Here is a 24,549-nt window from a genome sequence, read left to right on the forward strand (position 1 = left end):
ACTATCAAGGGGGTTATAGGTCAAATGGCAGAGCATTTGAATGCTTATCAAGAGATCCCTGTTTTGGATGGTAGCATGCTTGGCATAACCAAAGACCTTGACTTCAAACGGCAGCTGTTGTTTTTTATTATTGCCAGATTTGAACAAGTGTTGTTTAGTATTCTCAAAATTTAGGATCTTTTTGAGGTTTAACTTCTGTATAGTTTAGCTCAGTATAGAGCATTTGACTCCAGATCAAGAGGTCCCCAGTTCAAATATTGGGGTGCCCACTTTGGAGTTGGCAGATTTGGAGTCCACCAAGATCTTTTTTTAAAGGGAAGATGTTGTTGTTGATAGTCATCAAAATTTGGATCTAATTTCATGTATGCAGTTTAGAGCTGCTGGTTGTGTGGGGATATAGCTCAGTGTTAGAGAATTTGACTGCAGATCAAGAGGTCCTCAGTTCAAATCTGGGTGCCCACTTTGGTCTTGGCAGATTTGGAGTAACCAAAGATCTTTTTTTTTTTTAAAGGGAAGATGTTTGTTGTTTGATATTATCAAAATTTTGGATCTAATTTCACGTATGCAGTTTAGAGCTGCTGGTTGTGTGGGGGTATAGCTCAGGGATGGAGCATTTGACTGCAGATCAAGAGGTCCCCAATTCAAATCTGATTGCCCGCTTAGGACTTGGCAGATTTTGAGTCACAATAGAACTTTAGAACTTTTTTTTAAAAAGGAAGATGTTGTTGTTTGATAGTCTCAAAATTTTGGATCTAATTTCATGTATGGAGTGTTGAGCTGCTTGATGTGTGGGGGTTATAGCTCAGTGGTAGAGCATTTGACTGCAGATCAAGAGGTCCCCAGTTCAAATCTGGGTGCCCCCTTTGTACTTGGCAGATTTGGAGTCACGAAATAGTTTATTTTGAAGGTGTTATTGTTTGATATTCTCAAAATTTTGGATCTAATTTCACGTATGCAGTTTAGAGCTGCTGGTTGTGTGGGGGTATAGCTCAGGGATGGAGCATTTGACTGCAGATCAAGAGGTCCCCAATTCAAATCTGATTGCCCGCTTAGGACTTGGCAGATTTTGAGTCACAATAGAACTTTAGAACTTTTTTTTAAAAGGAAGATGTTGTTGTTTGATAGTCTCAAAATTTGGATCTAATTTCATGTATGGAGTTTTGAGCTGCTTGATGTTTGGGGGTATAGCTCAGTGGTAGAGCATTTGACTGCAGATCAAGAGGTCCCCAGTTCAAATCTGGGTGCCCCCTTTGTACTTGGCAGATTTGGAGTCACGAAATAGTTTATTTTTGAAGGTGTTGTTGTTTGATATTCTCAAAATTTTGGATCTAATTTCATGTATGCAGTTTAGAGCTTGCTGGTTGTGTGGGGGTATAGCTCAGTGGTAGAGCATTTGACAAGGATTAAGTGCATGCTTATCTATATAGTAAGATTCTGCAATTGATTATACAGATCTGGAGTAAAAAAGTGATTTATTTTAAAGGGAAGAAGTTGTTGTTTGAGAAACACAAAATTTAGGATGTAATTTACTGTGTCCGGTTTTGAGGTATTGCTTCTCTATGGTATAGCTCAGTATAGAGCATTTGACTCCAGATTAAGAGGTCCCCAGTTCAAATCTGGGTTCCCCCTTTGGTCTTGGCAGATTTGGAGTAAGCAAAGATTTCATTTTAAAGGGAAGATGTTGTTGTTTGATATTTTCAAAATTTAGGATCTAATTTCGTGTATGCAGTTTTGAGCTGGTTGTGAGGGGGTATAACTCAGTGGTAGAGTATTTGACTGCAGATCAAGAGGTCCCCAGTTCAAATCTGGGTGCCCCCTATGGAGTTGGCAGATCTGGAGTCACAATAGAACTTTAGAACTTTTTTTTAAAGGGAAGATGTTGTTGTTTGATAGTCTCAAAATGTTGGATCTAATTTCATGTATGCAGTTTAGAGCTGCTGATTGTGTGGGGATATAGCTCAGTGGAAGAGCATTTGACTGCAGATCAAGAGGTCCCCAGTTCAAATCTGGGTGCCCCCTTTGGACTCGGCAGATTTGGAACAACCAAATCTTTGGCTTAAGTTTGTTTTTGTGGCTTGTGCATTATACTATCAAGGGGGTTATAGGTCAATGGCAGAGCATTTGAATGCTAATCAAGAGATCCCTGTTTTGGATGTAGCATGCTTGGCATAACCAAAGACCTTGACTTCAAATGGCAGCTGTTGTTTTTTATTATTGCCAGATTGAACAAGTTGTTGTTTAGTATTCTCAAAATTTAGGATCTAATTAACTGTGTCCGGTTTTGAGGTTTAACTTCTGTATAGTTTAGCTCAGTATAGAGCATTTGACTCCAGATCAAGAGGTCCCCAGTTCAAATCTGGGTGCCCCCTATGGAGTTGGCAGATCTTGAGTCACAATAGAACTTTTTTTTAAAGGGAAGATGTTGTTGTTTGATAGTCTCAAAATGTTGGATCTAATTTCATGTATGCAGTTTAGAGCTGATGATTGTGTGGGGATATAGCTCAGTGGTAGAGCATTTGACTGCAGATCAAGAGGTCCTCAGTTCAAATCTGGGTGCCCACTTTGGTCTTGGCAGATTTGGAGTAACCAAAGATCTTTTTTAAAGGTAAGATGTTGTTGTTTGATATCATCAAAATTTTGGATCTAATTTCATGTATGCAGTTTAGAGCTGCTGGTTGTGTGGGGGTATAGCTCAGGGATGGAGCATTTGACTGCAGATCAAGAGGTCCCCAATTCAAATCTGGGTGCCCGCTTAGGACTTGGCAGATTTTGAGTCACAATAGAACTTTAGAACTTTTTTTTAAAGGGAAGATGTTGTTGTTTGATATTCTCAAAATTTTGGATCTAATTTCATGTATGGAGTTTTGAGCTACTTGACATGTGGGGGTATAGCTCAGTGGTAGAGCATTTTACTGCAGATCAAGAGGTCCCCAGTTCAAATCTGGGTGCCCCCTTTGTACTTGGCAGATTTGGAGTCACGAAATAGTTTATTTGAAAGGGAAGATGTTGTTGTTTGATATTCTCAAAATTTTGGATCTAATTTCATGTATGCAGTTTAGAGCTGCAGGTTGCGTGGGGGTATAGCTCAGTGGTAGAGCATTTGACTGCAGATCAAGAGGTCCCCAGTTCAAATCTGGGTGCCCCCTAAGGACTTGGCAGATTTGGAGTCACAATAGAACTTTTTTTTTTTTTAAAGGGAAGATGTTGTTGTTTGATAGTCTCAAAATGTTTGGATCTAATTTCATGTATGCAGTTTAGAGCTGCTGGTTGTGTGGGGGTATAGCTCAGTGGTAGAGCATTTGACTGCAGATCAAGAGTTCCTCAGTTCAAATCTGGGTGCCCCCTAAGGACCTGACAGATTTGGAGAAAAAAAAGTGATTTATTTTAAAGGGAAGAAGTTGTTGTTTGAGAAACACAAAATTTAGGATGTAATTTACTGTGTCCGGTTTTGAGAGTATGCTGCTTCTCTATGGTATAGCTCAGTATAGAGCATTTGACTCCAGATTAAGAGGTCCCCAGTTCAAATCTGGGTTCCCCCTTTGGTCTTGGCAGATTTGGAGTAAGCAAAGATTTCATTTTAAAGGGAAGATGTTGTTGTTTGATATTTTCAAAATTTAGGATCTAATTTCATGTATGGAGTTTTGAGCTGCTTGATGTGTGGGGGTATAGCTCAGTGGTAGAGCATTTGACTGCAGATCAAGAGGTCCCCAGTTCAAATCTGGGTGCCCCCTATGGAGTTGGCAGATCTGGAGTCACAATACACTAGAACTTTTTTTTAAAGGGAAGATGTTGTTGTTTCATAGTCTCAAAATTTTGGATCTAATTTCATGTATGCAGTTTAGAGCTGCTGGTTGTGTGGGGGTATAGCTCAGTGGTAGAGCATTTGACTGCAGATCAAGAGGTCCCAGTTCAAATCTGGGTGCCCCCTTTGGACTCGGCAGATTTGGAACAACCAAATCTTTGGCTTAAGTTTGTTTTTGTGTGGCTTGTGCATCTATACTATCAAGGGGTTGTTTATAGGTCAATGGCAGAGCATTTGAATGCTTATCAAGAGATCCCTGTTTTGGATGTAGCATGCTTGGCATAACAAAAGACCTTGACTTCAAACGGCAGCTGTTGTTTTTTATTATTATGAACAAGTTGTTGTTTAGTATTCTCAAAATTTAGGATCTAATTTACTGTGTCCGGTTTTGAGGTTTAACTTCGGTATAGTTTAGCTCAGTATAGAGCATTTGACTCCAGATCAAGAGGTCCCCAGTTCAAATCTGGGGGCCCCCTTTGAGTTGGGCAGATTTGGAGTCACAATAGAACTTTTTTTTTTAAAGGGAAGATGTTGTTGTTTGATATTCTCAAAATTTTGGATCTAATTTCATGTATGCAGTTTAGAGCTGCTGGTTGTGTGGGGGATATAGCTCAGTGGTAGAGCATTTGACTGCAGATCAAGAGGTCCCCAATTCCAAATCTGGGTGCCCGCTTTGGACTTGGCAGATTTGGAGTCACAAAAACTTTAGTGATTTTTTTAAAGGGAAGATGTTGTTGTTTTGATAGTTCTCAAAATTTTGGATCTAATTTCATGTATGGAGTTTTGAGCTGCTGGTTGTGTGGGGGTATAGCTCAGTGGTAGAGCATTTGACTGCAGATCAAGAGGTCCCCAGTTCAAATCTGGGTGCCCCCTTTGTACTTAGCAGATTTGGAGTAACCAAAGATTTTTTTTTAAAAGGGAAGATGTTGTTGTTTGATATTCTCAAAATTTTGGATATAATTTCATGTATGCAGTTTTTAGCTGCTGGTTGTGTGGGGGTATAGCTCAGTGGTAGAGCATTTGACTGCAGATCAAGAGGTCCCCAGTTCAAATCTGGGTGCCCCCTTTGGACTTGGCAGATTTGGAGTCACAATAGAACTTTTTTTTTAAAGGGAAGATGTTGTTGTTTGATAGTCTCAAAATGATGGATCTAATTTCATGTATGCAGTTTAGAGCTGCTGGTTGTGTGGGGGTATAGCTCAGTGGTAGAGCATTTGACTGCAGATCAAGAGGTCCCCAGTTCAAATCTGGGTGCCCCCTTTGGACTTGGCAGCACAATAGAAACCAAAGATCTTTTTTTTTTTTAAAGGGAAGATGTTGTTGTTTGATATTATCAAAATTTTGGATCTAATTTCACGTATGCAGTTTAGAGCTGCTGGTTGTGTGGGGGTATAGGTCAGTGGTAGAGCATTTAACTGCAGATCAAGAGGTCCCCAGTTCAAATCTGGGTGCCCCTTTGTACTTGGCAGATTTGGAGTCACAAAGAACTTTTTTTTTTTTAAAGGGAAGATGTTGTTTTTTGATAGTCTCAAAATTTTGGATCTAATTTCATGTATGCAGTTTAGAGCTGCTTGGTTGTGTGGGGGTATAGCTCAGTGGTAGAGCATTTGACTGCAGATCAAGAGGTCCCCAGTTCAAATCTGGGTGCCCCCTTTGGGCTTGGCAGATTTGGAGTCACCAAATAGTTTTTTTTTTTTAAGGGAAAGATGTTGTTGTTTGATATTCTCAAAATTTTGGATCTAATTTCATGTATGCAGTTTTAGAGCTGCTGGTTGTGTGGGGGTATAGCTCAGTGGTAGAGCATTTGACTGCAGATCAAGAGGTCCTCAGTTCAAATATGGGTGCCCCCTTAGGACTTGGCAGATTTGGAGTCACAAAGAACTTTAGAACTTTTTTTTTAAAGGGAAGATGTTGTTGTTTGATAGTCTCAAAATTTTGGATCTAATTTCATGTATGGATTATCTGCTTGATGTGTGGGGGTATAGCTCAGTGGTAGAGCATTTGACTGCAGATCAAGAGGTCCCCAGTTCAAATCTGGGTTGCCCCCTATGGAGTTGGCAGATCTGGAGTCACAATAGAAATAACTTTTTTGAAGGGAAGATGTTGTTGTTTGATATTCTCAAAATTTTTGGATCTAATTTCATGTATGCAGTTTAGAGCTGCTGGTTGTGTGGGGGTATAGCTCAGTGGTAGAGCATTTGACTGCAGATCAAGAGGTCCCAAGTTCAAATCTGGCTTCCCCCTTTGGACTTGACAGATTTGGAGTCACAAAAGATTTTTTTTTTTTTTTTAAAGGGAAGATGTTGTTGTTTGATATTATCAAAAATTTGGATCTAATTTCATGTATGCAGTTTAGAGCTGCTGGTTGTGTGGGGTATATCTCAGTGGTAGAGCATTTGACTGCAGATCAAGAGGTCCCCAGTTCAAATCTGGGTGCCCCCTTTGGACTTGGAAGGTTTGGAGTCACAATAGAACCTTTAGAACTTTTTTTTAATGGAAGATGTTGTTGTTTGATAGTCTCAAAATTTTGGATCTAATTTCATGTATGGAGTTTTGAGCTGCTTGACGTGTCGGGGGTATAGCTCAGTGGTAGAGCATTTGACTTCAGATCAAGAGGTCCCCAATTCAAATCTGGGTGCCCCCTTTGTACTTGGCAGATTTGGAGTCACGAAATAGTTTATTTTGAAGGTGTGTTATTGTTTGATATTCTCAAAATGTTGGATCTAATTTCATGTATGCAGTTTAGAGCTGCTGGTTGTGTGGGGGTATAGCTCAGTGGTAGAGCATTTGACTGCAGATCAAGAGGTCCCCAATTCAAATCTGGGTGCCCCCTTTGGACTTGGCAGATTTTGAGTCACAATAGAACTTTAGAACTTTTTTTTTAAAGGGAAGATGTTGTTGTTTGATAGTCTCAAAATTGTGGATCTAATTTCATGTATGGAGTTTTGAGCTGCTTGATGTGTGGGGGTATAGCTCAGTGGTAGAGCATTTGACTGCAGATCAAGAGGTCCCCAGTTCAAATCTGGGTGCCCCCTTTGTACTTGGCAGATTTGGAGTCACGAAATAGTTTATTTTGAAGGTGTTGTTGTTTGATATTCTCAAAATTTTGGATCTAATTTCATGTATGCAGTTTAGAGCTGCTGGTTGTGTGGGGTTATAGCTCAGTGGTAGAGCATTTGACTGCAGATCAAGAGGTCCCCAGTTCAAATCTGGGTGCCCCCTATGGAGTTGGCAGATCTGGAGTAAAAAAGTGATTTATTTTAAAGGGAAGAAGTTGTTGTTTGAGAAACACAAAATTTAGGATGTAATTTACTGTGTCCGGTTTTGAGTTATTGCTTCTCTATGTTATAGCTCAGTATAGAGCATTTGACTCCAGATTAAGAGGTCCCCAGTTCAAATCTGGGTTCCCCCTTTGGTCTTGGCAGATTTGGAGTAAGCAAAGATTTCATTTTAAAGGGAAGATGTTGTTGTTTGATATTTTCAAAATTTAGGATCTAATTTCGTGTATGCAGTTTTGAGCTGGTTGTGAGGGGGTATAACTCAGTGGTAGAGTATTTGACTGCAGATCAAGAGGTCCCCAGTTCAAATCTGGGTGCCCCCTTTGGACTTGGCAGATCTGGAGTCACAATAGAACTTTTTTTTAAAGGGAAGATGTTGTTGTTTGATAGTCTCAAAATGTTGGATCTAATTTCATGTATGCAGTTTAGAGCTGCTGGTTGTGTGGGGGTATAGCTCAGTGGTAGAGCATTTGACTGCAGATCAAGAGGTCCCCAGTTCAAATCTGGGTGCCCCCTTTGGACTCGGCAGATTTGGAACAACCAAATCTTTGGCTTAAGTTTGCTTTTGTGGCTTGTGCGTTATACTATCAAGGGGGTTATAGGTCAATGGCAGAGCATTTGAATGCTTATCAAGAGAGCCCTGTTTTGGATGTAGCATGCTTGGCATAACCAAAGACCTTGACTTCAAACGGCAGCTGTTGTTTTTTATTATTGCCAGGTTGAACAAGTTGTTGTTTAGTACTCAAAATTTAGGATCTAATTTACTGTGTCCGGTTTCGAGGTTTAACTTCTGTATAGTTTAGCTCAGTATAGAGCATTTGACTCCAGATCAAGAGGTCCCCAGATCAAATTTGGGTGCCCACTTTGGACTTGGCAGATTTGGAGTAACCAAAGATCTTTATTTAAAGGGAAGATGTTGTTGTTTGATATCATCAAAATTTTGGATCTAATTTCATGTATGCAGTTTAGAGCTGCTGGTTGTGTGGGGGTATAGCTCAGTGGTAGAGCATTTGACTGCAGATCAAGAGGTCCCCAGTTCAAATCTGGGTGCCCCCTTTGGTCTTGGCAGATTTGGACATTTTAAAGGGAATTTTTTTTTAAAAAGGGAAGATGTTGTTGTTTGATATTCTCAAAATTTTGGATCTAATTTCATGTATGCAGTTTAGAGCTGCTGGTTGTGTGGGGGTATAGCTCAGTGGTAGAGCATTTGACTGCAGATCAAGAGGTCCCCAGTTCAAATCTGGGTGCCCCCTTTGGTCTTGGCAGATTTGGAGTAACCAAAGATCTTGTTTTTAAAGGTAAGATGTTGTTGTTTGATAGTCTCAAAATGATGGATCTAATTTCATGTATGCAGTTTAGAGCTGCTGGTTGTGTGGGGGTATAGCTCAGTGGTAGAGCATTTGACTGCAGATCAAGAGGTCCCCAGTTCAAATCTGGGTGCCCCCTTTGGACTCGGCAGATTTGGAACAACCAAATCTTTGGCTTAAGTTTGTTTTTTGTGGCTTGTGCGTTATACTATCAAGGGGGTTATAGGTCAATGGCAGAGCATTTGAATGCTAATCAAGAGATCCCTGTTTTGGATGTAGCAGCATGCTTGGCATAACCAAAGACCTTGACTTCAAACGGCAGCTGTTGTTTTTTATTATTGCCAGATTGAACAAGTTGTTGTTTAGTATTCTCAAAATTTAGGATCTAATTTACTGTGTCCGGTTTCGAGGTTTAACTTCTGTATAGTTTAGCTCAGTATAGAGCATTTGACTCCAGATCAAGAGGTCCCCAGTTCAAATCTGGGTGCCCCCTTGAAATAGTTTATTTTGAAGGTGTTAAAGATAGATCTTTTTTTAAAGGGAAGATGTTGTTGTTTTGATATCATCAAAATTTTGGACTCTAATGTCATGTATGCAGTTTAGAGCTGCTGGTTGTGTGGGGGTATAGCTCAGTGGTAGAGCATTTGACTGCAGATCAAGAGGTCCTCAGTTCAAATTTGGGTGCCCCCTTTGGTCTTGGCAGATTTGGAGTAACCAAAGATCTTTTTTTTTTTAAAAGGAAGATGTTGTTGTTTGATAGTCTCAAAATGTTGGATCTAATTTCATGTATGCAGTTTAGAGCTGCTGGTTGTGTGGGGGTATAGCTCAGTGGTAGAGCATTTGACTGCAGATCAAGAGGTCCCCAGTTCAAATCTGGGTGCCCCCCTTTGGACTTGGCAGATTTGGAGTCACCAAAAGAAATCTTTGGCTTTTTTTTAGGGAAGATGTTGTTGTTTGATATTCTCAAAATTTTGGATCTAATTTCATGTATGCAGTTTAGAGCTGCTGGTTGTGTGGGGTATAGCTCAGTGGTAGAGCATTTTGACTGCAGATCAAGAGGTCCCCAGTTCAAATCTGGGTGCTTGGCTTAGGTCTTGGCAGATTTTGAGTCACAAAGAGCTGTTGTTTTTTTTATTGCCAGATTGAAGGTGTTGTTGTTTGATATTCTCAAAATTTAGGATCTAATTTCGTGTATGCAGTTTTGAGCTGCTGGTTGTGTGGGGGTATAGCTCAGTGGTAGAGCATTTAACTGCAGATCAAGAGGTCCCCAGTTCAAATCTGGGTGCCCCCTTTGGACTTGGCAGATTTGGAGTCACCATAGAGATTTTTTTTTTAAAGGGAAGATGTTGTTGTTTGATATCTCAAAATGTTGGATCTAATTTCATGTATGCAGTTTAGAGCTGCTGGTTGTGTGGGGGTATAGCTCAGTGGTAGAGCATTTGACTGCAGATCAAGAGGTCCTCAGTTCAAATCTGGGTGCCCACTTTGTTTTGGCAGATTTGGAGTAACCAAAAATCTTTTTTTTTTTAAAAGGAAGATGTTGTTGTTTGATATTATCAAAAATTTGGATCTAATTTCACGTATGCAGTTTAGAGCTGCTGGTTGTGTGGGGGTATAGCTCAGGGATGGAGCATTTGACTGCAGATCGAGAGGTCCCCAATTCAAATCTGATTGCCCGCTTAGGACTTGGCAGATTTTGAGTCACAATAGAACTTTAGAACTTTTTTTTTAAAGGGAAGATGTTGTTGTTTGATAGTCTCAAAATTTTGGATCTAATTTCATGTATGGAGTTTTGAGCTGCTTGATGTGTGGGGGTATAGCTCAGTGGTAGAGCATTTAACTGCAGATCAAGAGGTCCCCAGTTCGAATCTGGGTGCCCCCTTTGTACTTGGCAGAATTGGAGTCACAAAATAGTTTATTTTGAAGGTGTTGTTGTTTGATATTCTCAAAATTTTGGATCTAATTTCACGTATGCAGTTTAGAGCTGCTGGTTGTGTGGGGGTATAGCTCAGGGATGGAGCATTTGACTGCAGATCGAGAGGTCCCCAATTCAAATCTGATTGCCCGCTTAGGACTTGGCAGATTTTGAGTCACAATAGAACTTTAGAACTTTTTTTTTAAAGGGAAGATGTTGTTGTTTGATAGTCTCAAAATTGTGGATCTAATTTCATGTATGGAGTTTTGAGCTGCTTGATGTGTGGGGGTATAGCTCAGTGGTAGAGCATTTGACTGCAGATCAAGAGGTCCCCAGTTCAAATCTGGGTGTCCCTTTGTACTTGGCAGATTTGGAGTCACGAAATAGTTTATTTTGAAGGTGTTGTTGTTTGATATTCTCAAAATTTTGGATCTAATTTCATGTATGCAGTTTAGAGCTGCTGGTTGTGTGGGGGTATAGCTCAGTGGTAGAGCATTTGACTGCAGATCAAGAGGTCCCCAGTTCAAATCTGGGTGCCCCCTATGGAGTTGGCAGATCTGGAGTAAAAAAAGTGATTTATTTTAAAGGGAAGAAGTTGTTGTTTGAGAAACAAAAAATTTAGGATGTAATTTACTGTGTCCGGATTTGAGGTATTGCTTCTCTATGGTATAGCTCAGTATTGAGCATTTGACTCCAGATTAAGAGGTCCCCAGTTCAAATCTGGGTTCCCCCTTTGGTCTTGGCAGATTTGGAGTAAGCAAAGATTTCATTTTAAAGGGAAGATGTTGTTGTTTGATATTTTCAAAATTTAGGATCTAATTTCGTGTATGCAGTTTTGAGCTGGTTGTGAGGGGGTATAACTCAGTGGTAGAGTATTTGACTGCAGATCAAGAGGTCCCCAGTTCAAATCTGGGTTCCCCCTATGGAGTTGGCAGATCTGGAGTCACAATAGAACTTTTTTTTTTTAAAGGGAAGATGTTGTTGTTTGATAGTCTCAAAATGTTGGATCTAATTTCATGTATGCAGTTTAGAGCTGCTGGTTGTGTGGGGGTATAGCTCAGTGGTAGAGCATTTGACTGCAGATCAAGAGGTCCCCAGTTCAAATCTGGGTGCCCCCTTTGGACTCGGCAGATTTGGAACAACCAAATCTTTGGCTTAAGTTTGTTTTTGTGGCTTGTGCATTATACTATCAAGGGGGTTATAGGTCAATGGCAGAGCATTTGAATGCTTATCAAGAGATCCCTGTTTTGGATGTAGCATGCTTGGCATAACCAAAGACCTTGACTTCAAACGGCAGCTGTTGGTTTTTTATTGCCAGATTGAACAAGTTGTTGTTTAGTATTCTCAAAATTTAGGATCTAATTTACTGTGTCCGGTTTTGAGGTTTAACTTCTGTATAGTTTAGCTCAGTATAGAGCATTTGACTCCAGATCAAGAGGTCCCCAGTTCAAATCTGGGTGCCCCCTATGGAGTTGGCAGATCTTGAGTCACAATAGAACTTTTTTTTTAAAGGGAAGATGTTGTTGTTTGATAGTCTCAAAATGATGGATCTAATTTCATGTATGCAGTTTAGAGCTGCTGGTTGTGTGGGGATATAGCTCAGTGGTAGAGCATTTGACTGCAGATCAAGAGGTCCTCAGTTCAAATCTGGGTGCCCCCTTTGGTCTTGGCAGATTTGGAGTAACCAAAGATCTTTTTTTTTTTAAAGGGAAGATGTTGTTGTTTGATATTATCAAAATTTTGGATCTAATTTCACGTATGCAGTTTAGAGCTGCTGGTTGTGTGGGGGTATAGCTCAGGGGATGGAGCATTTGACTGCAGATCAAGAGGTCCTCAATTCAAATCTGATTGCCCCCTAAGGACTTGGCAGATTTTGAGTCACAATAGAACTTTAGAACTTTTTTTTTTTAAAGGGAAGATGTTTGTTGTTTGATAGTCTCAAAATTTTGGATCTAATTTCATGTATGGAGTTTTGAGCTGCTTGACGTGTCGGGGTATAGCTCAGTGGTAGAGCATTTGACTGCAGATCAAGAGGTCCCCAGTTCAAATCTGGGTGCCCCCTTTGTACTTGGCAGATTTTGAGTCACGAAATAGTTTATTTTGAAGGGTGTTGTTTTTTGATATTCTCAAAATTTTGGATCTAATTTCATGTATGCAGTTTAGAGCTGCTGGTTGTGTGGGGGTATAGCTCAGTGGTAGAGCATTTGACTGCAGATCAAGAGGTCCCCAGTTCAAATCTGGGTGCCCCCTAAGGACCTGACAGATTTGGAGTCACAATAGAACTTTTTTTTAAAGGGAAGATGTTGTTGTTTGATAGTCTCAAAATGTTGGATCTAATTTCATGTATGCAGTTTAGAGCTGCTAGTTGTGTGGGGGGATATAGCTCAGTGGTAGAGCATTTGACTGCAGATCAAGAGGTCCACAGTTCAAATCTGGGTGCCCCCTAAGGACCTGGCAGATTTGGAGTAAAAAAGTGATTTTTTTTAAAAGGGAAGAAGTTGTTGTTTGAGAAACACAAAATTTAGGATGTAATTTACTGTGTCCGGTTTTGAGGTATTGCTTCTCTATGGTATAGCTCAGTATAGAGCATTTGACTCCAGATTAAGAGGTCCCCAGTTCAAATCTGGGTTCCCCCTTTGGTCTTGGCAGATTTGGAGTAAGCAAAGATTTCATTTTAAAGGGAAGATGTTGTTGTTTGATATTTTCAAAATTTAGGATCTAATTTCGTGTATGCAGTTTTGAGCTGGTTGTGAGGGGGGTATAACTCAGTGGTAGAGTATTTGACTGCAGATCAAGAGGTCCCCAGTTCAAATCTGGGTGCCCCCTATGGAGTTTGGCAGATCTGGAGTCACAATAGAACTTTTTTTTTTTTTTTTAAAGGGAAGATGTTGTTGTTTGATAGTCTCAAAATGTTGGATCTAATTTCATGTATGCAGTTTAGAGCTGCTGGTTGTGTGGGGATATAGCTCAGTGGTAGAGCATTTGACTGCAGATCAAGAGGTCCCCAGTTCAAATCTGGGTGCCCCCTTTGGACTCGGCAGATTTGGAACAACCAAATCTTTGGCTTAAGTTTGTTTTTGTGGCTTGTGCGTTATACTATCAAGGGGGTTATAGGTCAATGGCAGAGCATTTGAATGCTTATCAAGAGATCCCTCTTTTGGATGTAGCATGCTTGGCATAACCAAAGACCTTGACTTCAAACAGCAGCTGTTGTTTTTTTTATTATTGCCAGATTGAACAAGTTGTTGTTTAGTATTCTCAAAATTTAGGATCTAATTCACTGTGTCCGGTTTTGAGGTTTAACTTCTGTATAGTTTAGCTCAGGTATAGAGCATTTGACTCCAGATCAAGAGGTCCCCAGTTCAAATCTGGGTGCCCCCTATGGAGTTGGCAGATCTTGAGTCACAATAGAACTTTTTTTTAAGGGGAAGATGTTGTTGTTTGATAGTCTCAAAATGTTGTATCTAATTTCATGTATGCAGTTTAGAGCTGCTGGTTGTGTGGGGGTATAGCTCAGTGGTAGAGCATTTGACTGCAGATCAAGAGGTCCCCAATTCAAATCTGGGTGCCCTCTTTGGTCTTGGCAGATTTGGAGTAACCAAATATCTTTTTTTTTTTAAAGGGAAGATGTTGTTGTTTTTTGATATTATCAAAATTTTGGATCTAATTTCACGTATGCAGTTTAGAGCTGCTGGTTGTGTGGGGATATAGCTCAGGGATGGAGCATTTGACTCCAGATCAAGAGGTCCCCAATTCAAATCTGAATGCCCGCTTAGGACTTGGCAGATTTTGAGTCACAATAGAACTTTAGAACTTTTTTTTTTAAAAGGAAGATGTTGTTGTTTGATAGTCTCAAAATTTTGGATCTAATTTCATGTATGGAGTTTTGAGCTGCTTGATGTGTGGGGGTATAGCTCAGTGGTAGAGCATTTGACTGCAGATCAAGAGGTCCCCAGTTCAAATCTGGGTGCCCAGTTTGTACTTGGCAGATTTGGAGTCACGAAATAGTTTATTTTGAAGGTGTTGTTGTTTGATATTCTCAAAATTTTGGATCTAATTTCATGTATGCAGTTTAGAGCTGCTGGTTGTGTGGGGGTATAGCTCAGTGGTAGAGAATTTGACTGCAGATCAAGAGGTCCCCAGTTCAAATCTGATTGCCAGCTTAGGACTTGGCAGATTTTGAGTCACAATAGAACTTTAGAACTTTTTTTTTAAAGGGAAGATGTTGTTGTTTGATAGTCTCAAAATTTTGGATCTAATTTCATGTATGGAGTTTTGAGCTGCTTGATGTGTGGGGGTATAGCTCAGTGGTAGAGCATTTGACTGCAGATCAAGAGGTCCCCAGTTCAAATCTGGGTGCCCCCTTTGTACTTGGCAGATTTGGAGTCACGAAATAGTTTTATTTTTGAAGGGGAAGATGTTGTTTTGATATTCTCAAAATTTTGGATCTAATTTCATGTATGCAGTTTTGAGCTGCTGGTTGTGTGGGGGTATAGCTCAGTGGTAGAGCATTTGACTGCAGATCAAGAGGTCCCCAATTCAAATCTGGGTGCCCCCTTTGGACTTGGCAGATTTGGAGTCACAATAGAACTTTTTTTTAAAGGGAAGATGTTGTTGTTTGATATTCTCAAAATTTTGGATCTAATTTCATGTATGCAGTTTACAGCTGCTGGTTGTGTGGGGGTATAGCTCAGTGGTAGAGTATTTGACTGCAGATCAAGAGGTCCCCAATTCAAATCTGATTGCCAGCTTAGGACTTGGCAGATTTTGAGTCACAATAGAACTTTAGAACTTTTTTTTAAAGGGGAAGATGTTGTTGTTTGATAGTCTCAAAATTTTGGACTAATTTCATGTATGGAGTTTTGAGCTGCTTGATGTGTGGGGGGGGTATAGCTCAGTGGTAGAGCATTTGACTGCAGATCAAGAGGTCCCCAGTTCAAATCTGGGTACCCCCTTTGTACTTGGCAGATTTGGAGTCACGAAATAGTTTATTTTGAAGGTGTTGTTGTTTTGATATTCTCAAAATTTTGGATCTAATTTCATGTATGCAGTTTAGAGCTGCTGGTTGTGTGGGGGTATAGCTCAGTGGTAGAGCATTTGATTCTGCATGAGAAGGATTAAGTGCATGCTTATCTATATAGTAAGATTCTGCATGAGATTGGAGTAAAAAAAGTGATTTATTTTAAAGGGAAGAAGCTGTTGTTTGAGAAACACAAAATTTAGGATGTAATTTACTGTGTCCGGTTTTGAGGTATTGCTTCTCTATGGTATAGCTCAGTATAGAGCATTTGACTGCAGATCAAGAGGTCCCCAGTTCAAATCTGGGTTCCCCCTTTGGTCTTGGCAGATTTGGAGTAAGCAAAGATTTCATTTTAAAGGGAAGATGTTGTTGTTTGATATTTTCAAAATTTAGGATCTAATTTCGTGTATGCAGTTTTGAGCTGGTTGTGAGGGGGTATAACTCAGTGGTAGAGTATTTGACTGCAGATCAAGAGGTCCCCAGTTCAAATCTGGGTGCCCCCTATGGAGTTGGCAGATCTGGAGTCACAATAGAACATTTTTTTAAAGGGAAGATGTTGTTGTTTGATAGTCTCAAAATGATGGATCTAATTTCATGTATGCAGTTTAGAGCTGCTTGATGTGTGGGGGTATAGCTCAGTGGTAGAGCATTTGACTGCAGATCAAGAGGTCCCCAGTTCAAATCTGGGTGCCCCCTTTGGACTCGGCAGATTTGGAACAACCAAATCTTTGGCTTAAGTTTGTTTTTGTGGCTTGTGCGTTATACTATCAAGGGGGTTATAGGTCAATGGCAGAGCATTTGAATGCTTATCAAGAGAGCCCTGTTTTGGATGTAGCATGCTTGGCATAACCAAAGACCTTGACTTCAAACGGCAGCTGTTGTTTTTTTATTATTGCCAGATTGAACAAGTTGTTGTTTAGTATTCTCAAAATTTAGGATCTAATTTACTGTGTCCGGTTTCGAGGTTTAACTTCTGTATAGTTTAGCTCAGTATAGAGCATTTGACTCCAGATCAAGAGGTCCCCAGTTCAAATCTGGGTGCCCACTTTGGACTTGGCAGATTTGGAGTAACCAAAGATCTTTTTTTAAAGGGAAGATGTTGTTGTTTGATATCATCAAAATTTTGGATCTAATTTCATGTATGCAGTTTAGAGCTGCTGGTTGTGTGGGGGTATAGCTCAGTGGTAGAGCATTTGACTGCAGATCAAGAGGTCCTCAGTTCAAATTTGGGTGCCCCCTTTGGTCTTGGCAGATTTGGAGTAACCAAGATCTTTTTTTTTTTTTTAAGGGAAGATGTTGTTGTTTGATATTCTCAAAATTTTGGATCTAATTTCATGTATGCAGTTTAGAGCTGCTGGTTGTGTGGGGGGTATAGCTCAGTGGTAGAGCATTTGACTGCAGATCAAGAGGTCCCCTGTTCAAATCTGGGTGCCCCCTTTGGACTCGGCAGATTTGGAACAACCAAATCTTTGGCTTAAGTTTGTTTTTTGTGGCTTGTGCGTTATACTATCAAGGGGGTTATAGGTCAATGGCAGAGCATTTGAATGCTTATCAAGAGATCCCTGTTTTGGATGTAGCATGCTTGGCATAACCAAAGACCTTGACTTCAAACGGCAGCTGTTGTTTTTTTTATTATTGCCAGATTGAACAAGTTGTTGTTTAGTATTCTCAAAATTTAGGATCTAATTTACTGTGTCCGGTTTCGAGGTTTAACTTCTGTATAGTTTAGCTCAGTATAGAGCATTTGACTCCAGATCAAGAGGTCCCCAGTTCAAATTTGGGTGCCCACTTTGGACTTGGCAGATTTGGAGTAACCAAAGAACGGATCTATTTTAAAGGGAAGATGTTGTTGTTTGATAGTCTCAAAATGTTGGATCTAATTTCATGTATGCAGTTTAGAGCTGCTGGTTGTGTGGGGGTATAGCTCAGTGGTAGAGCATTTGACTGCAGATCAAGAGGTCCCCAGTTCAAATCTGGGTGCCCCCTAAGGACCTGACAGATTTGGAGTAACCAAAGATCTTTTTTTTTTAAAGGGAAGATGTTGTTGTTTGATATTCTCACAAAATTTGGGATCTAATTTCACGTATGCAGTTTTGAGCTGCTGGTTGTCTATGGTATAGCTCAGTGGATAGAGCATTTGACTGCAGATCAAGAGGTCCCCAGTTCAAATCTGGGTGCCCCCTTTGGACTTGGCAGATTTGGAGTCACAAAAGAACTTTTTTTTTTTTTAAAGGGAAGATGTTGTTGTTTGATATTCTCAAAATTTGGATCTAATTTCATGTATGCAGTTTAGAGCTGCTGGTTGTGTGGGGGTATAGCTCAGTGGTAGAGCATTTGACTGCAGATCAAGAGGTCCCAAGTTCAAATCTGGCTGCCCCCTTTGGACTTGGCAGATTTGGAACAACCAAATCTTTGGCTTAAGTTTGTTTTTGTGGCTTGTGCGTTTATACTATCAAGGGGGTTATAGGTCAATGGCAGAGCATTTGAATGCTTATCAAGAGATCCCTGTTTTGGATGTAGCATGCTTGGCATAACCAAAGACCTTGACTTCAAACGGCAGCTGTTGTTTTTTTATTATTGCCAGATTGAACAAGTTGTTGTTTAGTATTCTCAAAATTTAGGATCTAATTTACTGTGTCCGGTTTTGAGGTTTAACTTCTGTATAGTTTAGCTCAGTATAGAGCATTTGACTCCAGATCAAGAGGTCCCCAGCTTCAAATCTGGGTGCCCCCTATGGAGTTGGCAGATCTTGAGTCACAATAGAACTTTTTTTTAAAGGGAAGATGTTGTTGTTTGATAGTCTCAAAATGTTGGATCTAATTTCATGTATGCAGTTTAGAGCTGCTGGATGTGTGGGGCTATAGCTCAGTGGTAGAGCATTTGACTGCAGATCAAGAGGTCCCCAGTTCAAATCTGGGTGCCCCCTTTGGCTCTTGGCAGATTTGGAGTCACGAAATAGTTTTTTTTTTTAAAGGGAAGATGTTGTTGTTTGATATTCTCAAAATTTTTTATCTAATTTCATGTATGCAGTTTAGAGCTGCTGGTTGTGTGGGGGTATAGCTCAGTGGTAGAGCATTTGACTGCAGATCAAGAGGTCCCCAGTTCAAATCTGGGTGCCCCCTATGTACTTGGCAGATTTTGAGTCACAACCAAATCTTTGTTCTTAAAGTTTGTTTTTATGGGTGCGTTAAGTCATGGTTGTAGTTGCCAGAGCATTTGATATGCTTATCAAGAATCCCTGTATTGCATCTAATTTCAAGTGTATGGCAGCTGTTGTTGTTCTGCTGTGTTGTGTGGGGGTATAGCTCAGTGGTAGAGCATTTGACTGCAGATCAAGAGGTTCCCCAGTTCAAATCTGGGTGCCCCCTTAGGACCTGGCAGATTTGGAGTCACGTTAGAACTTTTTAAAAGGGAAGATGTTGTTGTTTGATATTCTCAAAATTTTGGATCTAATTTCATGTATGCAGTTTAGAGCTGCTGGTTGTGTGGGGGTATAGCTCAGTGGGTAGAGCATTTGACTGCAGATCAAGAGGTCCCAAGTTCAAATCTGGGTGCCCCCTTAGGACTTGGCAGATTTTGAGTCACAATAGAACTTTAGAACTTTTTTTTAAAGGGAGATGTTTGTTGTTTGATAGTCTCAAAATTTTGGATCTAATTTCATGTATGCAGTTTTTGAGCTGCTGGATGTGTGGGGGGTATAGCTCAGTGGTAGAGCATTTGACTGCAGATCAAGAGGTCCCCAGTTCAAATCTGGGTGCCCCCTTAGGACCTGACAGATTTGGAGTAAAAAAATGATTTATTTTAAAGGGAAGAAGTTGTTGTTTGAGAAACACAAAATTTTGGATGTAATTTACTGTGTCCGGTTTTGAGGTATTGCTTCTCTATGGTATAGCTCAGTATAGAGCATTTGACTCCAGATTAAGAGGTCCCCAGTTCAAATCTGGGTTCCCCCTTTGGTCTTGGCAGATTTGGAGTAAGTAAAGATTTCATTTTAAAGGGAACATGTTGTTGTTTGATATTTTCAAAATTTAGGATCTAATTTCATGTATGGAGTTTTGAGCTGCTTGTGAGGGGGTATAGCTCAGTGGTAGAGCATTTGACTGCAGATCAAGAGGTCCCCAGTTCAAATCTGGGTGCCCCCTTTGGTCGTTGCCACGAAATAGTTACACAAAGAACTTCATTTTTTTTAAAGGGAAGATGTTGTTGTTTGATATTCTCAAAATTTTTGATCTAATTTCATGTATGTCAGTTTTTAGCTGCTTGGTCGTGTGGGGGTGTAGCTCAGTGGTAGAGCATTTGACTGCAGATCAAGAGGTCCCCAGTTCAAATCTGGGTGCCCCCTTCTGGACTTGGCAGATTTGGAAGTAAAAATCTTTGGCTTAAGTTTGTGTTTTTTGGCTTGTGCCTTATACTATCAAGGGCTCTATAGGTCAATGCCAGAGCATTTGAATGGCTTATCAAGAGATCCCTGTATTGGATGTAGCATGCTTGGCATAACCAAAGTCCTTGACATCAGTTCAGAGCTGTTGTTGTTGTGTGTGGGCGTATAGCTCAGTGGTAGAGCATTTGACTGCAGATCAAGAGGTCGCCAGCTCAAATCTGGGTGCCCCCTTAGGACCTTGGCAGATTTGGAGTCACAATAGAACTTTTTTTTAAAAGGAAGATGTTGTTGTTTTGATAGTCTCAAAATTTTGGATCTAATTTCATGTATGCAGTTTTGAGCTGCTGGTTGTGTGGGGAGGTATAGCTCAGTGGTAGAGCATTTGACTGCAGATCAAGAGGTCCCCAGTTCAAATCTGGGTGCCCCCTTTGGACTTGGCAGATTTGGAGTAAAAAAGTGATTTTATTTTAAAGGGAAGAAGTTGTTGTTTGAGAAACACAAAATTTAGGATGTAATTTACTGTGTACGGTTTTGAGGTATTGCTTCTCTATGGTATAGCTCAGTATAGAGCATTTGACTCCAGATCAAGAGGTCCCCAGTTCAAATCTGGGTTCCCCCTTTGGTCTTGGCAGATTTGGAGTAAGCAAATATTTCATTTTAAAGGGAAGATGTTGTTGTTTGATATTTTCAAAATTTAGCATCTAATTTCATGTATGCAGTTTTTAGAGCTGCTTGTTGTGTGGGGGTATAGCTCAGTGGTGGAGTATTTGACTGCAGATCAAGAGGTCCCCAATTCAAATCTGGGTGCCCCCGTATGGAGTTGACAGATTTGGAGTCACAATAGAACTTTTTTTTAAAGGGGAGATGTTGTTGTTTGATAGTCTCAAAATTTTGGATTTATTTTCACGTATGCAGTTTTGACCTGTTGGTTGTGTGGGGGTATAGCTCAGTGGTAGAGCATTTGACTGCAGATCAAGAGGTCCCCAGTTCAAATCTGGGTGCCCCCTTTGGACTTGGAAGATTTGAAACAACCAAATCCTTTGGCTTAAGTTTGTTTTTTTTGTGGCTTGTGCGTTATACTATCAAGGGGGCTATAGGTCAAAATGCCAGAGCATTTGAATGCTTATCAAGAGATCCCTTTTGGATCTAGCATTTGGACTTGGCAGCATAACCAAAGTCCTTAACAAGGAAGAAACGCAGCTGTTGTTGCTTGATGTGTTGTGGGGGCTATAGCTCAGTGGTAGAGTATTTGACTGCAGATCAAGAGGTCCCCAGTTCAAATCTGGGTGCCCCCTTTGGTCTTGGCAGATTTGGAGTAACCAAAGATATTTTTTTAAAGGGAAGATGTTGTTGTTTGATAGTCTCAAAATGTTGGATCTAATTTCATGTATGCAGTTTAGAGCTGCTGGTTGTGTGGGGGTATAGCTCAGTGGTAGAGCATTTAACTGCAGATCAAGAGCTCCACAGTTCAAATCTGGGTGCCCACTTTGGTCTTGGCAGATTTGGAACAACCAAATCTTTGGCTTAAGTTTGTTTTTGTGGCTTGTGCGTTATACTATCAAGGGGGTTATAGGTCAATGGCAGAGCATTTGAATGCTTATCAAGAGATCCCTGTTTTGGATGTAGCATGCTTGGCATAACCAAAGACCTTGACTTCAAACGGCAGCTGTTGTTTTTTATTATTGCCAGATTGAACAAGTGTTTGTTTAGTATTCTCAAAATTTAGGATCTAATTTACTGTGTCCCGTTTTGAGGTTTAACTTCTGTATAGTTTAGCTCAGTATAGAGCATTTGACTCCAGATCAAGAGGTCCCCAGTTCAAATCTGGGTGCCCCCTATGGAGTTGGCAGATCTTGAGTCACAATAGACCTTTTTTTTAAAGGGAAGATGTTGTTGTTTGATAGTCACAAAATGTTGGATCTAATTTCATGTATGCAGTTTAGAGCTGCTGGTTGTGTGGGGATATAGCTCATTGGTAGAGCATTTGACTGCAGATTAAGAGGTCCCCAGTTCAAATCTGGGTGCCCCCTTTGGATTTGGCAGATTTGGAGTCACGAAATAGTTTATTTTAAAGGTGCTGCTGTTGTTTGATATTCTCAAAATATTTTATCTAATTTCATGTATGCAGTTTAGAGCTGCTGGTTGTGAGGAGGTATAGCTCAGTGGTAGAGCATTTGACTGCAGATCAAGAGGTCCCCAGTTCAAATCTGGGTGCGCCGTATAGAGTTGGCAGATTTTGAACAACCAAATCTATGTCTTAAGTTTGATTTTGTGGCTTGTGCGTTATACTGTCAAGGGGGCTATAGGGCAATGCCAGAGCATTTGAATGCTTATCAAGATATCCCTGTATTGCATGTAGCATGCTTGGCATAACCAAAGTCCAGATTGACATTAACAGCAGCTGTTGTTTGTTCAATGTGTTGTGTGGGGTATATAGCTCAGTGGTAGAGCATTTTACTGCAGATCAAGAGGTCGCCAGCTCAAATCTGGGTGCCCCCTTAGGACCTGACAGATTTGGAGTAACGTTAGAACTTTTTTTAAAGGGAAGATGTTGTTATTTGATATTATCAAACTTTCGGATCTAATTTCATGTATGCACTTTAGAGCTGCTGGTTGTGTGGGGGTATAGCTCAGGGATGGAGCATTTGACTGCAGATCAAGAGGTCCCCAGTTCAAATCTGGGTTGCCCGCTTAGGACTTGGCAGATTTTGAATCACAATAGAACTTTAGAACTTTTTTTTAAAGGGAAGATGTTGTTGTTTGATAGTCTCAAAATTTTGGATCTAATTTCATGTATGGAGTTTTGAGCTGCTTGATGTGTGGGGGTATAGCTCAGTGGTAGAGCATTTGACTGCAGATCAAGAGGTCCCCAGTTCAAATCTGGGTGCCCCCTAAGGACCTGACAGATTTGGAGTAAAAAATGATTTATTTTAAAGGGAAGAAGTTGTTGTTTAAGAAACACAAAATTTAGGATGTAATTTACTGTGTCCGGTCTTGAGGTATTGCGTCTCTACGGTATAGCTCAGTATAGAGCATTAGACTCCAGATTAAGAGGTCCCCAGTTCAAATCTGGGTTCCCCCTTTGGTCTTGGCAGATGTGGAGTAGGCAAAGATTTCATTTTAAAGGGAAGATGTTGTTGTTTGATATTTTCAAAATTTAGGATCTAATTTCATATATGCAGTTTTGAGCTGGTTGTGAGGGGGTATAGCTCAGTGGTAGAGTATTTGACTCCAGATCAAGAGGTCCCCAGTTCAAATCTGGGTGCCCCCCTTTGGTCTTGCCAGATTTGGAGTAAGCAAAGAATTCATTTTAAAGGGAAGATGTTGTTGTTTGATATTTTCGAAATTTAGCATCTAATTTCATGTATGTAGTTTTGACCTGTTGGTCGTGTGGGGGTGTAGCTCAGTGGTAGAGCATTTGACTGCAGATCAAGAGGTCCCCAGCCCAAATCTGGGTGCCCCTTTTGGAGTTGGCAGATTTTGAACCAAATCTTTGGCTTAAGTTTGTTTTTGTGGCTTGTGCGTTATACTATCAAGGGGGGCTATAGGTCAATGCCAGAGCATTTGAATGCTTATCAAGAGATCCCTGTATTGCATGTAGCATGCTTGGCATAACCAAAGTCCTTGACATCAAACAGCAGCTGTTGTTATTCAATGTGTTGTGTTGGCGTATAGCTCAGTGGTAGAGCATTTGACTGCAGCTGAAGAGGTCCCCAGCTCAAAAACCTGGGTGCCCCCTTAGGACCTGACAGATTTGGAGTCACGTTAGAACTTTTTTTAAAGGGAAGATGTTGTTGTTTCATAGTCTCAAAATTTTGGATCTAAGTTCCTCTGTGCGGTATTGTGCCATTGGTTGTGGGGGGGTATAGCTCAGTGGTAGAGCATTTGACTGCTGATCAAGAGGTCCCCAGTTCAAATCTGGGTGCCCCCTTTGGATTTGGCAGATTTGGAGTAAAAAAGTGATTTATTTTAAAGGGAAGAAGTTGTTGTTTGAGAAACACGAAATTTAGGATGTAATTTACTGTGTCCGGTTTTGAGGTATTGCTTCTCTATGGTATAGCTCAGTATAGAGCATTTGACTCCAGATCAAGAGGTCCCCAGTTCAAATCTGGGTTCCCCCTTTGGTCTTGGCAGATTTGGAGTAAGCAAATATTTCATTTTAAAGGGAAGATGTTGTCGTTTGATATTTTCGAAATTTAGCATCTAATTTCATGTATGCAATTTTGACCTGTTTGTTGTGTGGGGGTATAGCTCAGTGGTAGAGTATTTGACTCCAGATCAAGAGGTCCCCAGTTCAAATCTGGGTGCCCCCGTAGGATTTGGTAGATTTGGAGTCTCAATAGAACTTTTTTTTAAAGGGAAGATGTTGTTGTTTGATAGTCTCAAAATTTTGGATTTAATTTCATGTATGCACTTTTGAGCTGCTGGTTGTGTGGGGGTATTGCTCAGTGGTAGAGTATTTGACTGCAGATCGAGAGGTCCCCAGTTCAAATCTGGGTGCCCACTTTGGACATGGCAGATTTGAAACAACCAAATCTTTGGCTTAAGTTTGTTTTTGTGGCTTGTGCGTTATACTATCAAGGGGGCTATAGGTCAATGCCAGAGCATTTGAATGCTTATCAAGAGATCCCTGTATTGGATGTAGCATGCTTGGCATAACCAAAGTCCTTAACATGAAAAGGCAGCTGTTGTTGCTTGATGTGTTCCGTGGGGCTATAGCTCAGTGGTAGAGTATTTGACTGCAGATCAAGAGGTCCCCAGTTCAAATCTGGGTGCCCCCTTTGGTCTTGGCAGATTTGGAGTAACCAAAGATCTTTTTTTTTTTAAAGGGAAGATGTTGTTGTTT

The 24,549-nt window shown here is 40.5% G+C and overlaps 27 non-coding genes across 27 annotated transcripts; all 27 read left to right on the top strand.

Annotated features, from left to right (window-relative positions):
- Nucleotides 1–1,178: 1,178 nt before the first annotated feature.
- Nucleotides 1,179–1,250, top strand: trnac-gca. Its single transcript has one exon. It is a non-coding gene; the product is annotated as a tRNA-Cys (tRNA).
- Nucleotides 1,251–3,074: 1,824 nt separating this feature from the next.
- trnac-gca lies at nucleotides 3,075–3,146 on the top strand. Its single transcript has one exon. It is a non-coding gene; the product is annotated as a tRNA-Cys (tRNA).
- A 513-nt stretch (nucleotides 3,147–3,659) lies between these two features.
- Nucleotides 3,660–3,731, top strand: trnac-gca. The gene has a single exon. It is a non-coding gene; the product is annotated as a tRNA-Cys (tRNA).
- An 872-nt stretch (nucleotides 3,732–4,603) lies between these two features.
- trnac-gca lies at nucleotides 4,604–4,675 on the top strand. The gene has a single exon. It is a non-coding gene; the product is annotated as a tRNA-Cys (tRNA).
- Nucleotides 4,676–4,796: 121 nt separating this feature from the next.
- Nucleotides 4,797–4,868, top strand: trnac-gca. The gene has a single exon. It is a non-coding gene; the product is annotated as a tRNA-Cys (tRNA).
- A 122-nt stretch (nucleotides 4,869–4,990) lies between these two features.
- Nucleotides 4,991–5,062, top strand: trnac-gca. Its single transcript has one exon. It is a non-coding gene; the product is annotated as a tRNA-Cys (tRNA).
- Nucleotides 5,063–5,383: 321 nt separating this feature from the next.
- On the top strand, nucleotides 5,384–5,455 carry trnac-gca. Its single transcript has one exon. It is a non-coding gene; the product is annotated as a tRNA-Cys (tRNA).
- Nucleotides 5,456–6,765: 1,310 nt separating this feature from the next.
- trnac-gca lies at nucleotides 6,766–6,837 on the top strand. Its single transcript has one exon. It is a non-coding gene; the product is annotated as a tRNA-Cys (tRNA).
- A 687-nt stretch (nucleotides 6,838–7,524) lies between these two features.
- Nucleotides 7,525–7,596, top strand: trnac-gca. Its single transcript has one exon. It is a non-coding gene; the product is annotated as a tRNA-Cys (tRNA).
- A 468-nt stretch (nucleotides 7,597–8,064) lies between these two features.
- trnac-gca lies at nucleotides 8,065–8,136 on the top strand. The gene has a single exon. It is a non-coding gene; the product is annotated as a tRNA-Cys (tRNA).
- Nucleotides 8,137–8,261: 125 nt separating this feature from the next.
- trnac-gca lies at nucleotides 8,262–8,333 on the top strand. Its single transcript has one exon. It is a non-coding gene; the product is annotated as a tRNA-Cys (tRNA).
- Nucleotides 8,334–8,454: 121 nt separating this feature from the next.
- Nucleotides 8,455–8,526, top strand: trnac-gca. The gene has a single exon. It is a non-coding gene; the product is annotated as a tRNA-Cys (tRNA).
- Nucleotides 8,527–10,772: 2,246 nt separating this feature from the next.
- Nucleotides 10,773–10,844, top strand: trnac-gca. The gene has a single exon. It is a non-coding gene; the product is annotated as a tRNA-Cys (tRNA).
- Nucleotides 10,845–11,348: 504 nt separating this feature from the next.
- On the top strand, nucleotides 11,349–11,420 carry trnac-gca. The gene has a single exon. It is a non-coding gene; the product is annotated as a tRNA-Cys (tRNA).
- A 1,060-nt stretch (nucleotides 11,421–12,480) lies between these two features.
- Nucleotides 12,481–12,552, top strand: trnac-gca. Its single transcript has one exon. It is a non-coding gene; the product is annotated as a tRNA-Cys (tRNA).
- Nucleotides 12,553–14,595: 2,043 nt separating this feature from the next.
- Nucleotides 14,596–14,667, top strand: trnac-gca. The gene has a single exon. It is a non-coding gene; the product is annotated as a tRNA-Cys (tRNA).
- Nucleotides 14,668–15,185: 518 nt separating this feature from the next.
- Nucleotides 15,186–15,257, top strand: trnac-gca. Its single transcript has one exon. It is a non-coding gene; the product is annotated as a tRNA-Cys (tRNA).
- A 689-nt stretch (nucleotides 15,258–15,946) lies between these two features.
- trnac-gca lies at nucleotides 15,947–16,018 on the top strand. Its single transcript has one exon. It is a non-coding gene; the product is annotated as a tRNA-Cys (tRNA).
- A 1,218-nt stretch (nucleotides 16,019–17,236) lies between these two features.
- On the top strand, nucleotides 17,237–17,308 carry trnac-gca. Its single transcript has one exon. It is a non-coding gene; the product is annotated as a tRNA-Cys (tRNA).
- A 1,064-nt stretch (nucleotides 17,309–18,372) lies between these two features.
- trnac-gca lies at nucleotides 18,373–18,444 on the top strand. Its single transcript has one exon. It is a non-coding gene; the product is annotated as a tRNA-Cys (tRNA).
- A 569-nt stretch (nucleotides 18,445–19,013) lies between these two features.
- Nucleotides 19,014–19,085, top strand: trnac-gca. Its single transcript has one exon. It is a non-coding gene; the product is annotated as a tRNA-Cys (tRNA).
- A 307-nt stretch (nucleotides 19,086–19,392) lies between these two features.
- Nucleotides 19,393–19,464, top strand: trnac-gca. Its single transcript has one exon. It is a non-coding gene; the product is annotated as a tRNA-Cys (tRNA).
- A 1,174-nt stretch (nucleotides 19,465–20,638) lies between these two features.
- On the top strand, nucleotides 20,639–20,710 carry trnac-gca. Its single transcript has one exon. It is a non-coding gene; the product is annotated as a tRNA-Cys (tRNA).
- Nucleotides 20,711–22,524: 1,814 nt separating this feature from the next.
- Nucleotides 22,525–22,596, top strand: trnac-gca. Its single transcript has one exon. It is a non-coding gene; the product is annotated as a tRNA-Cys (tRNA).
- A 306-nt stretch (nucleotides 22,597–22,902) lies between these two features.
- Nucleotides 22,903–22,974, top strand: trnaw-cca. Its single transcript has one exon. It is a non-coding gene; the product is annotated as a tRNA-Trp (tRNA).
- A 588-nt stretch (nucleotides 22,975–23,562) lies between these two features.
- On the top strand, nucleotides 23,563–23,634 carry trnas-gcu. The gene has a single exon. It is a non-coding gene; the product is annotated as a tRNA-Ser (tRNA).
- A 310-nt stretch (nucleotides 23,635–23,944) lies between these two features.
- trnaw-cca lies at nucleotides 23,945–24,016 on the top strand. The gene has a single exon. It is a non-coding gene; the product is annotated as a tRNA-Trp (tRNA).
- The last annotated feature ends 533 nt before the right edge of the window (nucleotides 24,017–24,549 follow it).

This window comes from Cyprinus carpio, chromosome A11, assembly GCF_018340385.1.
Source record: "Cyprinus carpio isolate SPL01 chromosome A11, ASM1834038v1, whole genome shotgun sequence".
NCBI lineage: Eukaryota > Metazoa > Chordata > Actinopteri > Cypriniformes > Cyprinidae > Cyprinus > Cyprinus carpio.